Below are 18,008 nucleotides of genomic sequence, written 5' to 3'. Positions count from 1 at the left end.
TGATGCTGAATTGAATCCTCGTTCATCTGTTTAGCCCAGAAATAAGTTTTGCATCTTTAAAACTAGATCTGAGAGTGAAGGGAGAGAGAAGGAGAAGCAGTGGATTGTCAGCTGTATTCAAAAACATAAAAATAAGATCTTTAGCTTTCCTTCTCACAGTCTGTGTTGCCTGCAGCATGAACAGCAGGAGAGAGCTCTCCTTCGTTTTTAGTTATTTTTTTCAGCTAGATGAGGCAGAAAAGTTCCCTGGACTGCGGCTTTTCTTTTTTCTTGGAACTGATCAGTCCTGTTCTGCACCAAAACCCAAAAAATCACAGTGAGCTCACGGCTGTGGCCCACTGGGGCCTGGGACATGGCATTTTTCAGCGCAGTAGGGACTGATAAGAGATTGGGTGAGCCGAGCTACACCCCAATTAAAGGACTTTCTGAGGGTACCATCTCTGCAAAAGAGCAAGAGGTTTTATTGTTTAATGCAATTAATTTTTTATTCTTGTGAATACTTTGCTTGTTAAATAAACAGGTTTTCTCCACTTTTTCACCAAGGAAATATTTTTCCTGAACCAACTGGGACCCCTTTAGAGGTTTCCTCCCAAATTTGTCCTAAACTGGAACTTATGTATATTTATATTACTAAGGATTACTTATTTTCTTGTCACAATGTTTAGACAAGGCTAAGCACATATCACAGTGAGCTGTAACAATCTCACAAGAATATTTTCAGCAATTATCATAACTAGATATAACTTAGGAGTCCATCAAGGGATACTTAATTTGTTTGAAATAATTATCTAATCATAAAGACTGTGCATAATTAATAACAAACAAAATCTGCAAATAGTCAGCTGTCTCCCATTAATCAGTACTGTGCAAATCATCTGTATCATCTAGTTATGTAAAAATTGTTTGAAGAGCCTGAGGAAATAATAAAATTTTACAATGATGTCTTGAGCTAAGTACTCCTTCCAAAGGAATAAACATTGAAAAAAAGTCCATGATGATAAGTTGGTGGAAATGAATAGCTCTCTTTCAATAGCAGGCAGGTAGAGCAACCTAGCTCACTTCCATTCCTCTCATTGGACTCTTCCTGATTGTCCAAAAGACCGAGCCAGGATCAGTGCTAGGAGGGAAAACAGAGGCCCTTCTTTGCCTGAAATTCTGTTAAACTCTGCCTGGAACACAAAGACTCACAAGGCCAGAAAAAACATGAAAGAACAAAGATGGCATGAAAAATATCGTGACTTAAATTTGGAGTAATAAATTAAATTTTATCCTTATGTGATTTTTTTTTAATGTTTCTCATGGCATTAGAGGAAGTAAGATCAAAAGAGGCAGATATTCCTTAGAAACACAAAAACTACAGGAGCTGACTTTGTATCTTATTCACTTACTTTGCTCCCCTATTTTTTTAACTGCTGTAATTCCTCTTCTCTTGATTATACATTCTAACAAGAACATTCCATTTTTAACCTCACTTAAAAACCAAACAAAACAACTCTCCCAAAAACCCTATAAATCTGCTTCCTCTAGCTGAAAAGTCAATAGAGTTATCATGCTTTAAGAAGCACACAGATTCCCGCTAATCCATTTCTAACAATTGTTTAAAAATATAGAGTATTCTTCCTATTCCTGCAGGAATACATAGCTCAAACAGATTTTTTGTCAGTAAAGACAGAGGGAATGTTTTAAATAATCAAAAGTAAGCTTCTTCTGAAATGCATTATTTTCCCACTCCCAACACACATTGCAAATCAATATTCATTCTGTGTGTTTTTCCCAGCACATCCTCTGCAGAGTGTTCAAACAATCTTTAATGAATCCTGCACTCTATACTTATTCACTATGGCTTTCTTTATACATTCAGAAAGGGACACACGACTGAAAATTACAGCAGACAGAAATATAAGGTGTGTTAGGAAGAGATAAGTTATTTTCAGAAAAGTAATTTCAATTATTACTAACAATCTGTGCCAGTGTCGCTCTGCGGGCTTCAAAGAGTTCTTGTAAGAGCAAAGACAATGTTTTACTCACTGTCAGCAACTGTAGTTATGCAGGAATTAGCTGATATGAACCACCATATAGATGAAAATAGCATTTATACTCTGAGTGTAAAAGAAAATGAGATGCTCTGTTACCTAAATTAGTTGAATTAAATTTTCATTGCCCTCACTGAATATTAATCACTCACACAGTTTGTCTTCATATTGTACCCAAAATCTTCTCTAGTTCTTATACATGTATACCTCAAATCCCTTTCCTTTTACATATATTTAGAATCATATATCACAGAATGACAGAGTAAGCTGGGTTGGGAGGAGCCCCCATTCAAGTCCAACTCCCGGCCTTGCACAGCAGCAGCCCCAAGAGTGACACCATGTGCCTGAGAGAATTGTCCAAATGCTTCTTGAGCTCTGTCAGGGGTGGTGCTGTGACCACTTCCCTGGGCAGCCTGTTCCAGTGCCCAAACACCCTCTGGGGTGAAGAAATCTCTGCTAATATCCAACCTGAACCTCCCCTGACACAAGTTCAGGCCATTCCCTCAGGTACTATCACTGGTCACTGGAGTGAAGACTTCTCTTCATCTTCCCCTCAAAAGAAAATTGCAGACTGCAATGAGGTCCCCCCTCAGTCTCCTCTTTTCCAGGTTGAACAGAACAAGTGACCTCAACCACCCCTCATAGGCCTTCCCCTCAAGGCCTTCCAGCATCCTTGTTGCTCTCTATTGGACATTCTCTAATAGTTCAATATAAACTGCACATATTATTCAAGGTGAGGCTGCTCCTGTGCAGATGGAGTTTAAGGTTAAACACAGTACATTCTAAAGGAAGAAGGAATGATGCTGTCGAAGAGAATACTACAGTATATATTATTGCAATTTACAATTCTAGCAGTCCTTGTACATTGGTTTTACAGAATGTGTTAAAGCATGAAAGTGTTTTCCTAAATAAAACTTTTATTTTTTTTTCTGTTTAAGTCAAAAATCTAACCCTGAACAAGCCAACCCCCAATCTAAGCAGCACATCCTTAGTGGTCAAAAAAGATTGCAATATCTGAAGAATGCACCTTATGGTGAAGAAATGCAATGATATTTACTTTTTAAAAAATTATTAACCAATAGGAGCTAAAAGGTAGAGTTGCCTGTCTCAAACACTGTTAAGGGCACAGAAAGGAGGAATTTATGATAGGAAAGTGCCAATTCCAGGCCTGACAGAGGCTCGGCAGAGATCTGGCTAGCTCATCCCGTTCAAGGAAATCAGACAAAATTCCCCCACCGAGAGACTGTGAGAAGAAGCAACTGCTCATATGCATGTCATTGGTCAAACAAAGGTTCCCCCAAGTTATGGGAGAGATGGAATCTGTCACCACCAACGACCACAACAGACCCCCACACTGGCCTCTGTGGATACATGGAACTTGGGCTGTATAAAGGTGGCACAAGGGCTCAGAAGATAAATTCAATGATGTCAGACCGAGGGGGAGATTAATGAAGCTTGGAAAGAGGGATATGTGATTGATAATGGGTACAGAGAATGCAAAATTGAGGGACCACAAGGATATTTGGCATAACTCCCAAGATAAGAAAGAAACTATAAAAACCACCTCAGCAACTGTCCTGAAATCAATTCCAGCTGAGTAAAAGGTAATTCCAGCAGCGGGAGATTGCAACCACTGAGTCAGGTTGAATCCAAGAAACCCAAGAAACCCACTGACTCAAAAGAAGAGAAAGACCGAGCATGCAGATTAATTACATAAGGAATGAGGGAATAATTTAACCAACAGAAGATAGAATACAAGTTATTAAGGAAACTGTGTAACATGTAGCCAAGAAGTATTGCTTTCCCTGTTTGCTAAAATTTATAAATAGTGAAAAGATTTGATAGTGGTGGATTCTGTGGACTCAGCACCTCTTTCTGCACAGAACCTACCAGCAGAAGGCTGAGCTGAGTCCCCTGTCTCACCACCAAGAGCCCCAAAGTGATGGAGAACACCACTCACCTCTCTCTCCCCATCCCTCTTTTCCTCACTTCTGTGCCTCATGTCCAGCTCTCCCTCTGCTCTCTCTCCCTCCCCCACACCCTGACAGGTCTTCTGCCTCTCCCTCTCCCTTTAATAGTTCTTTCTGACTCTCTATCTCACATTTATTGTTAAAAAACTCCATATGGGTGACTTTGGCATATGGTCTCGTTTGCACCTTAATTTGAACAGAGGCATATCCTGCTTGTTGTATCTTAAAATTAGTGAAAAGAAAAATTCACTCTGTCCTTTTTTATGTCTAGAGGTTTGCGAATGATAACATTTAGCATCCTAGTCAGTTGCTTTATAAATGCTTATGGGCAAAATCCAAAACTGTACTCATTATTTCTCATTATGATTCTTAAGAAAGCGGAAAAGTTTCATGGATGCCAAGCATGAGAGTTGCTATCCATTATTTCTGTGGAAGAGATTATATCCAAAAAGTAGAGCATAGGGTCCAAATGTTGATCAGAAACTATGTTAAGTCTTCCTATTTTTTAACCAACTGGAAAAGAGGTTAATGGGTATATTTCTTCAAAGCTTAAATACATTTCTACTAACTACTTTTCTTCATAAGTTCATTTGCTAATATACTTTGCAAAGTCAACTGATGAGTTTTGGACTATTCCTGGCTCTTGCAGTTCATCATCAGAAAGAAACAAATTAGAAAATCTCTGCCTGCATTCCTTTAATGCAAACTGGTTATGCAGTCTGGGTAGGAATTATTGTCTTCTGTCTCTGTTACATATATCATTCAATCAAGTCATCACTATGTTTCTGTGGAACTAAATTTTTAAAGACACATATTTATTTGTAGACATAAGATTCTTCGCCTCATTTGTTTTCATACACACAAGGTACTGGTTCCTAATGTAGCATCCTATGACATTCCTGTGACAATTCAATTGAATTGAAAACACATATTAAAAGTGCTTCCATGTATTCACAATTCACCCATTGCATTTTTTAAATGCTTCTTGCTTTTTAGACCATTCACATTTCTTCAGGATGCATCAGAGCAGCTGAGCTACGCACCAGTTCATGGCAAGATGTCCTCAAGAATCTCAAATTATCTGAATCAATACCAAAAAGCCAAGATAGCTGTCTACAGACTAACTCGTCCTTCTTGCCAGTGGAGGTCCTTCAAACAGAGGTGATATAACATTTCTTATTCCCATAACAATTCTTCTGATGGTACAAGAAACCTACAACATAAAAGGTTGTCCTCATTTCATTCATGGCCCATTTGCCTTCAAATGAGTGCATGGTGACCAACAACTACTTTTCCTTTAAGTTCAGGAATTGCAAGTACTGCGGTAGTTCAGCTAATGCTTTATTTTCTCATGTTTTAGTATAATCTTTTATTGAAATGTAAGAATGTTTTTACTAAAAAGCAAATAGTTGTGAGAGATGAATTATTTATTTATTTCCTAAAAACACTATGACAGGTGTTTACTGAGCATTTACAACCTATTTTTGGTTCGCTGAGTATCATATGTGTAAAACTCTGTACTAAAATTAATAATAGAAATTTTAGCACTAACTCAGATGGAAGTTGTTTTGTTGCTTTTGCAACTAGTAATTCAAGGTTACAAATCCAAATTTTCTTATTTCATCTAAGTAAAAGGAACAGAAAATATGGACCACAGACAAAATAATATCCAAGATATATTGAAAACTTTTATTAAGTGTTCAGGGATTCAGAGAAAGAAATTTTTAGATGAAAATGAGACTGCTAAGACAATATGAAAGCTTATACTGATTACTTATTACATGCTTCATTACTTAATTAATCTACTACTTGCCTAAACTTACTTTCAGAATACATAGCACATCATAATAAAAGTGATCGGGGTCTGTTTTGCTCAGTAAAAAAAGTATGTGAAAGGAAGCCAGCTAAATCTTATCACAGCAAAGCTTGTCTCCTGCTGACATGAAAGGGAACTGCTCAGCTAAAGCTCTTCAAAGGTTTTGAAGATGTACAGCATTGTAATAGTAGTCAAAGAGATCGTGAATTTTGGAATGTGTCATCTGATGAGTCCCTCATATCTGAATGCCTTTATTCCACCTCTCTATGTTACACTTTAACCTACTCAAAGACATCATGCCAGTGTCACACCACTCAAGCAGCTGCATCTTTAACCATGAGTCACTGTCATCAATCACTCTTGCTTTTTTAGCACACCAGAAAAAAAAATAAAACAACTGGCTTTGTTCCATATAAGAGATTTTTCACTTTTATGTTAATGTGATAAAAGAAAATACAAAAGCAAACCAAAAATATTCAACATTTAAAAGAGTATAAAAAAACTTCTTGACATTCAATGACATTGAAAAAGACACCTGTAACATTCAGATCCTTAAAACAGTCTTCTCTAATTTGGCCATACATAACTGACACAATGAACACTGCTGCTATTTAGACACAGTACGAACAAAATAATGGGATATAGTAAGAAAAAATTGATATTATCTATATTAAATTTCTCAGTCTATGAGCAGGCGTGTGATTGAATATGTTCCCTTTTTTTGTATGTTTGAAGATGGGGCATATGTAAGCATTTTGTGTAACCTTTTGAATGACACAGATGTGCACTCTAATATAATAATTCTGAACATGTAAATTGAATCAACTTGTTACAAAGCAAAAAAAAAATGCAACTTTTAAATCTATACATTCAGACAGCATTTAAAGCCTTAGAGACGTAAAAAATTTCAAGAATCCCAAATTAATCCAGGGCAAGACTAGCTGTGCAAAATTTTCTAGATAGGTCAGCTGGTTAAAAAACTTAAGTTTTATTTCTGTGATTTCTAGTACTTGAACCCTGTTTTATTTTTTCACTGAGTTTAGGGTAAAATTTGCTTCCCAACTTTAGGTTAGATACTGCCTTCAATGAGTGCTAACTGAATTAAACATTTGAGTCTCATCATCCTTCCTCATAATTCAACCAGTTCAATCAACATCTATTTTTGTTAGGTTAAATTCATAGAAGAGCATCAAAATGAGGACATAATTCTCACTTTCTTATTTTATAAGTTAGGCAGCAATGAATGACACAGTCAGTCAGAGCTATCAAATCCTAAAATAAATAAACTTGGTTCTTGTTCCTTATAGACGAATACTTCTTTATTTTTGTACAGCCAAGTGGTAAAAGAAGATTATGTTTTTGAGCTGACTAATTGGAAATTATTTCCATCACAAAAAATTTATTTTTCTGTTTCATCAAAGAGCAAATAAATAAATAAGCATTGCTGGTTTTCATGGACTATGATTTTTTAAAACACAGAATATTTTGTAAATGGATTCAAATGCATAATTTTGAGACAAGTTCAAGCATTGACACTCAGACTGAAGCAATTTTTAACTGAAAATTAAAATAACATTTATGCATTCTTTGAGAAAAATCAAAATCAAAATCACTACATTGTGATGAGAAGTGACATAAAGAGTGCATTAATTGTCTAATCTTTATCAGCATAATTTTTAAAAGGTTAAGTCTGTAATCTGAGTAGAATATGTAAGTATAATTTAAATGTTACAGCTAGCTTTCCCCTATTTTGTAGTTTTACAGTTTGTGGTTTTTATTATAGCTTTCCTATTTAAAATGCTTTCCCACCAACCCAGTTTTTTTCTTTAGGTTTAGAAATTAAGTGAAAGAATAGATATTAAAACCCATTATGCCAGACAACAGGAATAAGAAGATATTAGAGGATCTGCCTTACCTGAGTCTCTTACTCTTCATCTAATTGAATTAAAAATAATTAAGACTATATGTATGAAGAGCAAAGTATGTGATATAGTAAGAAAAATGAGACAATATAAAAGTCAGTCAGGTGGATGATAATAATAGAACCTGACTGTTTGAGTACCATTTAACTGGCTTTATATACTTTAGTAATTGATTGCCAGACACCATTCTTGACCACTTTAACCAGGCTAATAGCACAACATATTTAGATGATCCAACTAATTCTTACTTCTCCTTATGCTTCATAGTTGGGAGTCATACGGATCACTGAATAGCATTCGGAGAAATACTGAAAAGAATACCAAGAAAATGTTCCTTTGAGTTTTTTTTTTTTTGCTGAAATACTTATAAACACTGACTTAAATGGTTATAGACTGCAAAGGAGCATCAGACATTAGAGAAAAATGTGTTTATAGAAAAGAAAATCAAAATTATGGTGAAATAATTTTTGTTATTTACCTAAGACAGCACAAACACTTCATTGGACTTGAATGAACAAAACACATATACGAAAACACAAGATACTTACTTGATGACTAGCCAAGACCTTAGAAATTTGTTTTCCACCAAACAGTCTTGCAAGCGTCCACTGAAAACACCAAAATCCTGATTCAGTAGCTTTCACTGAAACAGAACAACAAAGTTTTAAACATGGTCAGAAAATATTGTTTTTCTTGGCATGATATACTGTAGCAAACAGAAAACAATATAGCCATTGGACTTTCCTTTGCAGAAGAACATAGAGATGTTAAGATGTGCATCCTGGTAAACCCATAGAGTCTGAATTACGGTAATGCATGGATTTTTATTCTTAAGTAGGTGTTCAAAACTGGAACTCTAATTGAAATAATTAAATGTACAGCAGCAGTATTTTCAAGGTTTGTAAGTAGCTAGGAAATAACACGCAAATTCATATTTCATGCCAAATACCAGAAAATGAGTTAATTTGAAAACCTTTTGAGTACAATAAAATTAATTTTTCTCTTAGAGAAATAAAGAGGCATTGCTTCTGAAACTTCAGAAATCACTAAAAGTACTCAAACAATAAAAATAATCTAGTCCTGATTTTGGAAAAATTTAGAACTAAATCTGTTATAAAGATTCTTTTTCTTCATTTATATATGTTGCTTACCAGAGCTCCTCAAATATGCCCTGTATCAATGTAATCTCATTAAACAGTTTTCGTAGTTATCGTCACTTAATTAATCTCCCAGTACATGATGCCAATAATACTGAATACATCATACAAGAAAAAGTTAAATAAAGTTGTATTAAATCACCAAGAAATTATTTGGCATTGTTTATGTAAGGACCCTATCAGAATATCCAATGTCCTGTATGTACATTCCTAGTTAGTGTGAATCCATAATTGGAATCTAGTTATACAATATAAGAACTGAAATAAACTTACCTTTTTTTTTTTTCACTTGATAAGCTTTAGTGTCTATGGATCTACGACACTGTAACAATCTGCTTCATATGGAGGACAAGTCAGTTTTAAAAAACATGTGAAACAGAGAATTACCAATTGTACTGTAAATTGTACCAGTAAATATGTGAACTTGCTTTACCAGGAACCTTTGTTAGCTTTATTAAAATGCAGTGCTTGCTTTAAAATACTCATGAATCATTCATAAGAAATAGGAAAACTACAGGCAAGCCTAACCCTTGGTTTCATACGTAGGTGTTTTATTTTGCCCCCCAACAAGATATCAGTTTTCAAGTCAAGAAACCTTGCTACTGACAAACAAGTTTTCAAATATACCCTAAAGTCTGTGAACAAATGTTTGGGTCAAGGTATCATCAGAAATTGTAAAAATGGCTCCACAATAATGTCACTTTTACTTCCTCTCATTTGCCTCCTTGTAATATAACTGGTAAGTATCAGAAATCTGTAGTTACCCCAGAGAAACTACGAATAGTAACAGCTAGAAAGCCAGCAGCACCTGCATTGCACAGTGTAAAAGTGCCAACTGTCCCAGAAAAAGATTTCTGATACTTGGTTATAACTGAAATGTGTTGCCAGTGGCATGGCTTAATTGCAAAAGGGTCTGTAATTCCTTCATACAACAGAAAAATATCAGTTTGGATTAATTTTTCCTTTTAAAGTATTATAAGATTTGCAGTCCTATCTGGGTTTTTTCCACATTCTCTTCTTCAGAATTTGAAAATTTGTTCATTGCTAAATTCTGTTTTAACCTTTGTATCATTTTCTGCCTTACATCCACTGATCTCTCTCTTAATGTTTCTTTCAATATTTCACTGGGATAATTAATATTTGGCTAGGGTTAATCTTACAGGAACTGTCATTGATATCTTTATGAATTATAATTCTATTAAGAATGACCACTGAGTTGTTCTTTGATCCTGATGTATTTCTAACAACTATTGAGGTTCTGTTGAAACACTGAGATAGGTATAATTCATCATATAATTATTAATAATATATTAAGTTCATGTGATTGCCATTGTGATTTCAAGAAAATAATACATTGTAGTTATTATTAATATTAATATTATTTACATTAATTTAATTGTCAATACTAATCATCAATTACTGTTGTCATTATTAATTAGTTTTAGAGCTTTTTTCCTCTAAGCTACAGCATTCACAGTGACTAGAACCCAACACATTAAGCCATTGTGATGTATTTATTTATTTACTTTTATTAGTGTGCTTTCTTAAGATCCCAAATTTGTCCAAGAGTTTATCTTCCTGCTCTACACTATTTTTAGGAATTCACAACCAACTTTCTTCCTTTTCATGTGGTGTGTAATTTACCTGGTATTAGACTGGTAATGATGTGCCAGAGTCCATTATTTTTTTCTGGGTTTGCAAATATTCTGCTCAATGGTCTTATAAATAAGCCTAATATGCATTATAAATACTAAAATGTATCATAATAGGGAAAAAAAAGTTCTTGGTATATTGGAAATTACAAAGTTTTGGTTCAAAGGGCAAATGGACACTAGTGGTCAGCTACCAACTTCTTTTGGACAAACATTCAGAGTGAGAACACACTATAGGTGAGACTGGCTAAATATAGATGCCTAATGATATACAAATGGGACAGTCAGATATAAAAGTGGATTCTACTAGTTGACCTTTTGAGGTGGTCATCTGGCCATGAGTAAATATCACAAGACATCTAACATGACATTAAGGGAGCTAAATCCCGCTCAGCTATGCTGTGATGTTTTGAAACCAGAGTTGAGTCCTGAGTATGCCAAAAGCAGTGAAATGAAATCACTAGAAAGAATATCTGTCCCTTTTAGAGGACAACTCCAGGAGGTGGATTGTCACAGATTCTCAAGAGGAAATTAAAAAATGGCAGTGAAATTCTCCTGATTTTGAGACAATAGAAAAAAAAAAAAAAGGAAAAACAGGAAAAAATAACCCCAAAACCCAAAAAAACCCCAAAACCAAAACACCACCACAAAAAAAAAAAAAAAAACAACCAAAACTAAGGGACATTATTAACACAGCAAGCATGCTTTCCCAGACTAATTTCCCCTTGATTACTCAACTGAATAATATGCTGAGCCCTACTGCTAGCTCTGCTAGCTCTGCCTGCCAAACCTGGTGAAGAATGCAAATCTCCAGCTTCAGGGTGAGATGTTCTTGCCCTTTAGAGCATGGGATACAAAAAGATAATATTAGATATGTCAGAGTTGGGTAGCATACACCAAAGGACTGGTGACCTGAGAGGATGTATACAACCACAGATTTTGTAACTCCTCCCTCCTCATTTGCTTTGAAGTGCTATATATTTGAAGATACTTTTTCTTCTAGAGTTCTTAACATTAAAGGGGGTATTTATCTAGAGAAGACAGCTTAATTACAGATAATTCATATTCCAGAATCATTTAACATTCTTCTCAAAGTAAGTGAGATTAATACTAAAGAACACACAATAGATTTTTTTTTAGTTCTGCAAAACACCTACCAGACTTTCAAAGAAAAATTACCTCAACTCTTACCTCTCACAAGCAAAGCAATCCTTGTTGTTTTGTAAAATTCCTCATCAAGCAACACCATATGATATGCTCAAAATTGTTAATAAACTAAAGTAATAAAAAAATATGTAGCAAATTTCAGTTGCACACTTCAGTCTGTAAAGTTTATTTACACTAAATGAATTGAATTTCTAACCACACGGCCCTATGATGCAGTGCTGTCATTGTCATTAGGTAAAAATTAAGCCATTACCTCTCCACAGAGCCTGTACAGTCTCCATCTCTAGAATTTTTCAAAACCCCATTTTTTTGAGGGGCTCAACCATCTGCTGCCAACCAAGTGGTTTGAGAAACCCATTGGTATACAAAACCTCCAAATTTCATTGATATTAATACAAATAAAATGTACACACACACCAGGCCATGTATTGTCTCTCTGTCTGTATTTCCTTATAAGAGATGATAATAATGAATTGATAAATATTTTCCTTTTCCTTGTTTTATGATTTTTTTTTTGGCTGAATTCTGAATTCCATGAAACTGGATGGGCAAATTCCCAGTGAATTTCATGTGGATAATTTTTATCCTGTTCGCATTAGACAAAGCACAAGTGGAAATCAGGATTTTTAGGTTTTGATCATATAAGTTCATGTGATTGCCACTGTGTTTTGAAGCAAATGTTTCCATATGCACTAAGGCATGTACAGGCATGCCTAAACTGAAGCATGCTGAGAACCTGAACTTTAGTAAGGCCTTTAAAATTATCTCCCACAACATTCTCCTTGAAACCTGTGAGGAATGGCCAGTACCCCAGAGTCCTGTGGAGCTTTTCAGACGTACCTTGCAAGTTGGAGACATGGACAGAGAAGAACTATCTGAAGTTCAACAAAAACAATTGCAGGGTCCCTCACTTGGAGGACACATGGACCAGGACAGGCTGGGGCCTGACCTGCTGGAAAGCAGCTCTCTGAAGAACTTGGGAGTTCTGATAAACAACAAACTGTCCATGAGCCAGTAGTGTGTCTTTATGGCCAAGAAGGCCAATGGTATCCTGGGATGCATTAGGAATAGCATTATGGGTCAAGGGAGGTGATCCTGAATCTCTCCTCAGCCCTGGTGAAGCCACTTCTGGAGTGCTGTGCCCTGTTCTGGGCTCCCCAGTACCAGCGAGACCTGGGCCTCCTGGAGCAGGTCCAGCAGAAGGCTGTGAAGATGATTAAGAGATGGGAACATCTCTGTTGTGAGGAAAGGCTGAGGCTATCAGGCCTGTTTAGCCTCAAGAAGAAAAACCAGCTGGGACCATATACATGTCTAAAAGTACCTGAAGGGAGGATGCCAAGAGGATGGAGCCAGGTTCTGCTCAGCGGGGCCAAGCAATAGGGCAAGAGGCAGAAATGGATGCACAGGAAGTTTCAGTGGATGAGAGGAAGACCTTCTTTATTGTGGGGATGGCTGTGCATAGGAGAAGACAGCCCAGAGAGGTGGTGGAGTCTCCCTCACTGGAGATCCTCAAGATTAGTCTGGATGCAACCTTGTGCAATGTGGTCTAGGATCACACTGCTTGAGCAGGGCAGTTGTATCCCATAGGACCCACTGTGATCCCTTCCAACCTGTCTCATTCTGTCCTTCTGAGAAACTTGTGGCTTGGACAGGGCCACTCATCCCTGGGTAAAAAGCTGGCTGAATGACTGGGAGCAGAGAGAAGTGGTGAATGGAGTTGCATCCAGCTGGTGGTTGATCACAAGGGCTCTGTACACAGACCAATTCTGTTTAATACCTTTATTGATGATCTGAACAAGGAGATTGAGTGCACTCAGTCTGCAGACACCAAGTTGTGTGACGATAGTCACAAGGGTTGCAGGTGAAGAGAGGGACGAGAATGTTGATTCCATGTTCAGAAGGCTTGATTTATTATTTTATGATATATATACATTCTACATTATAACTATAGAAGAAGAAGAAGAATAGAAAGGAAAAGTTCTCAGAAGGCTAGCTAAGAATAGAATAGAAAAGGATGAATAACAAAGATGTGTCTCTTGGCAGAGAGCATGACCCAGCTCTGCCGTGAGTTGTCAGAAAATCCAAACAACCACAGGAGACCAATCATGGATCCACCTGTTGCATTCCACAGCAGCAGATAACCATTGTTTACACTTCGTTGCTGAAACTTCAGTTTCAGCAGAAAAAAATCCTAATGAAAGGATTTTAATGAAAAGATGTCTGTGACAAAGCTGGGCAGGAATGTTGATCTGCTTGAGGGTAGGGTGTCTTTGTAGATGGATCTGGAGAAAATGGCCTCAAGTTGCACCAGGGGAGGTTTAGATTAGATATTAGGAAAAAATTATTCTCTGAAAGATTGGTCAGGAAAAGCCCTGGCAGGAATAGGCTGCCCAGGAAGGTAGAGTCACCATGCCAGGAAGTGTTCAAATGATGTGTGGATGTGGCATTTGGGGAGATGGTTTAATGGTGAACAAAGTAGTGCCAGATCCTAAGGGTATTTTCCAACCTTAATAACTCTATGATTCTGTGTGGATGCCTAATACAAGAGAGGGTGCTAACATGCTCAGCATTAGCTTTGGGATGAACTTGGATTCAACAGCAGATGATTCAGAAGTTTTATGTTTAAATAAGGTTCATATTAGGATATCTGATAGAAAGCAGAGGTGTCATCTTCTGACTAATACAACAAAAGTTTTCAAACGCTTCTGATTTCAATTCTTTTTCATGTGAAACTATGAAAAAGTCAGTACAGACAAAAAAAAAGAGAAGTTATTGACAGCTGTATCTAGTATTTCTATGCTAAGGCTTTTGTTTCTACTTTCTCAAAAGTGAGTCATCTATTAAGTCAACATTAGAACTCAGATCTCATTTGTATCTGTCTTTCTTTAGGACTTGAAATCTGAACAGGCCAGTATAAGCTGCTCTATCTGCAGGGTATAAGAAGGAATTCTTAGTATGTCTTTAGCATTAACATTTCTTACAAAGCATCTACTGACATCTTACAAATCTTCAGTGCTAAAGGTTTTCTAAAGTAAAAATCGTAATGGATTTTTACACACATTAGCTTTTAACTCTTCTTTTGTGTGGGAAATACTTTCTGCTTGACGTCTAAAACATTGAAGAAATGGTGCAGTGGAGAGCATTTGACAACTCAACAATCAGATCAGGTCAAAACAGCAGTGCTTAGAAAGCTTGCTGACATATCTGAATGTGTTGTTGTTGTTTTGTTTGTTTTTAGTATTGTTCTAGAAGTCTTATCAGAACAGAAAAAAAGACTGACTGACAAAAAATATGGCCCTAAAAATGGAGGAAATGGCAAAAGTTAGAACAGGCTTTCTATATGTCTACAATACATACATTCTCCTTCAGTAGAAACCTGATGAATATTTTTTAGGAATGGAATTAAACCTGAGCTTACATACTGGATACAATTAAAACAGCTTTTTCATAGTGTTATTTCAGATCGGGATCTGGGAACTGAGGAGAGGAAAGGAAGAAATTATCTCAAAAGAGGCTGGGAAAAAATGGCTCCAACACAGGACCAGAATAGTGTAAAAGAACATCACTTACAATCATTTACACAGATGCAGAAAGGTGATGTTGACAGATTCCTCAGCATTCTCAAAAAAAGTTCTGTTTAAAAGGTCACAATTGGACAATCTGCAGAATAAATCCAGAGAGTAGAAGAGGACTTGATCTACTAGGAATTTATGGGGAAAAAAAATGTCTAGCAGCTTTAAATTGTCCTTTAAATTGTAAGTGTATTAAACAAGCAAAAAAAAAAAAGTGCTGTAAACTGGAATATAGACCTATTTTAATAACACAAACAACAGTGTGTTTATATTTTTCAACACTGTGATAGCATAACCACAGAATAGGCAAGCATTTTGCTTAAGTGACTAATTTGTGTAGAGAGTAACTTACTAACAATTTCTTACGCAAATTAGGAGGAGAGGCTAAGGGAGCTGGGGTTGTTTATCCTGGAAAAAAGGAGGCTCACAAGAGACCCTGTTGCTGTCTGGCAGGGTGGGGATTGGCCTTTTCTCCCACAGAACTAATGACCGGATAAGAAGGCATAGACTCAGGTTGCTCTGGGAGAGGAGGTACAGCTTAGGAATCAGAAGGAATTTCTTCATGGAACAGGTTGTTAAGCATTGGAATGGACTGCCCAGAGGGGAGGTGGTGGAGTCACCACCCTGGGAGTGTTAAAGAAATGACTGGACACAGCACGTAGTACTTTGGTCTAGTTGACAAACTGCAGATCAGCCAAAGGTTGGATTTGATGATCTTGGCATCCCTTTCCAGCCTTAATGATTCTGTGATTCTGTACAGCACTGAAATCAAAAATCACTTTATATACCTAAAGAAGGAGCTAAAGAAATAAAAGTGAGCTTTGACGGTGTTCTAGTACTTTCTAGAAACATGAGGCACACTATATAATAAAGAAGAAAATTGTAATCTATAGGAGAATATCTAAAATTCATCACAAAACCAGAAAGTAATCACAAAAAGGGGAATTTCCCAGACACAGATTCTTGCAAAGAATGAAAGAGGTATGAGTAGTTAAAATATTAAATCAACAAATACAGATAAATTTTTTCTGGAATCTGAAATGATATGAACATCAAATTTTAATCACTAGAAGGAGAAAGGGAGTTTAACAAGCTTAATGGGAAAATACATGGATCTAGAACTGGATTAACTGCCAGAGGTGAAGAGCAAATTAGTCGGACAGAAAGAAGGATTTAGGCCACTGGTACACTCAGGGAAAGCATTCAAGTGAATCTCTAAGAAAAAAGATATTATCAAGAAAAAAAAAACACATAATGTCAAGAGTTTATACTAGAATCTTAGACAATATAATATAAATGCTTTAAATATTAGTGCAAGACAAACACACAGAGGGGCAGAATTGGAGGAAAGAAGGAAACAAAGCAAGAATATAAAAAAAACATGGTGCAATTGCAGTGTTACTACAGAATAGTTATTGAATAATAAATGACTTTAAAAATTAAAAACAAATATAAATAATTACTATAAAATAAGAAGAGATCATTCAAAATATTGATTATGAAATTCAGAACAGTTCATATGGACAGAAGAATCAAGTGAATCAAAGTAACTTCAGAAGGAAAAAAAGAGGGTTTTACCAACAGCTGTATTGTTGAAACCTTCCTTGCCACACTTTTGATTTGGATGACTGAGTGTTCCCATGCCTTCCTCCTGCATTGTGGAGGAAGCAGTGTAGCTCCACACAGATGCAGCCCCTCACACCCTGGAGGCTGAGACAACTGCACAAAGTCATCTTGCCAAAGCAAGCAGGGCCCAAGCATTGGGCCCAGCACTCGTTAGCTCACAAGGATGGCTTTAGACTTGATTGCAGCTTAAATGGTTACACTGAAAATCAGCACAGTTGAAATTTTTCCAGTAAGTTGACACTAAACTTTCCCAGGAAATGGAATTTCTTGAAATGCATCACAAAGTTCCTTCAACTCTGAAAACACCAGCTAACATTTTATTTACCTGTAAATCACTGAATCAGTAGGAAATTTTTTCATAAATGGTTTTGAAGAGGACACTAAGGAAAACTTGATTATAGAAAATACTTCCACAGCTGCCTTGAAAGCTTGAAGGGACTTGCACTGTGAAGGGTGTTGTCAAGGACAGAATCTTAGCGTCTAAATCAAACATCCTTACATCTCATCAACATATAAAAAATCCATCAAAAGTGGGTGGCAGAAGGATGGTTCCAGACATTTTTAGTGTGTCCAGTGACAGGACAAGGAGGTAATGACCATAAACTAAACCACAAAAAGTTCCCCATAAACACAAGGAGGGACTTTATACTGAGGGGTGGCAAAGTACTGCCAGGTAGCCCAGAGAGGCTGAGGAATCTCCCTCTCCTGAGATATTCCAAATGGAATATCTGTCACCTGCTCAAAGTGAACCTGCCTTGGCAGATGCTTTGGACTACATGCTTTGGACTAGATGACTTCCAACATTAGGTACCTTCCAACACTAATGATTCTGTGATTTTGTGATCTCAAGCAACAGAGAGAGAGACTGAATGAACTACAGCTTAACTGTATATCAAAATTGAAAATAAAAATCATCTCTGGCATCAGAAACCATAGGTCTAATGTAAGGACTTTCAAAAACAGTGATAAACTTTGCAGCTGAAATAAAGGCAAAAAGATTCAGAGCAAAACCTTGAGCCTCATCAATAATGACAGTAGAGTACCAATTAAAAGCCATCTATGTGTTCTGGAAACTAGATTGCACCTGGTCTGT

General features: G+C 36.5%; 1 protein-coding gene across 4 annotated transcripts in view; it reads right to left on the bottom strand.

Moving 5' to 3' along the window:
- Nucleotides 1–18,008, bottom strand: part of CDH18 (cadherin 18) — a 495,321-nt gene that overhangs the window by 378,446 nt on the left and 98,867 nt on the right. For all 4 annotated transcript variants that reach the window (XM_064705466.1, XM_064705467.1, XM_064705474.1 and 1 more), the window contains exon 2: nt 8,290–8,384. The gene's annotated coding sequence lies outside the window, so the exon portion shown is untranslated. The remainder of the gene's footprint in view (nt 1–8,289; nt 8,385–18,008) is intronic.

The sequence above is a fragment of the Zonotrichia leucophrys genome, chromosome 2 (genome assembly GCF_028769735.1).
Source record: "Zonotrichia leucophrys gambelii isolate GWCS_2022_RI chromosome 2, RI_Zleu_2.0, whole genome shotgun sequence".
Classification (NCBI taxonomy): Eukaryota; Metazoa; Chordata; class Aves; order Passeriformes; family Passerellidae; genus Zonotrichia; species Zonotrichia leucophrys.
The sequence above is the reverse complement of the archived record's forward strand: the minus strand, read 5'-3'. Positions and strand labels throughout refer to the sequence as shown.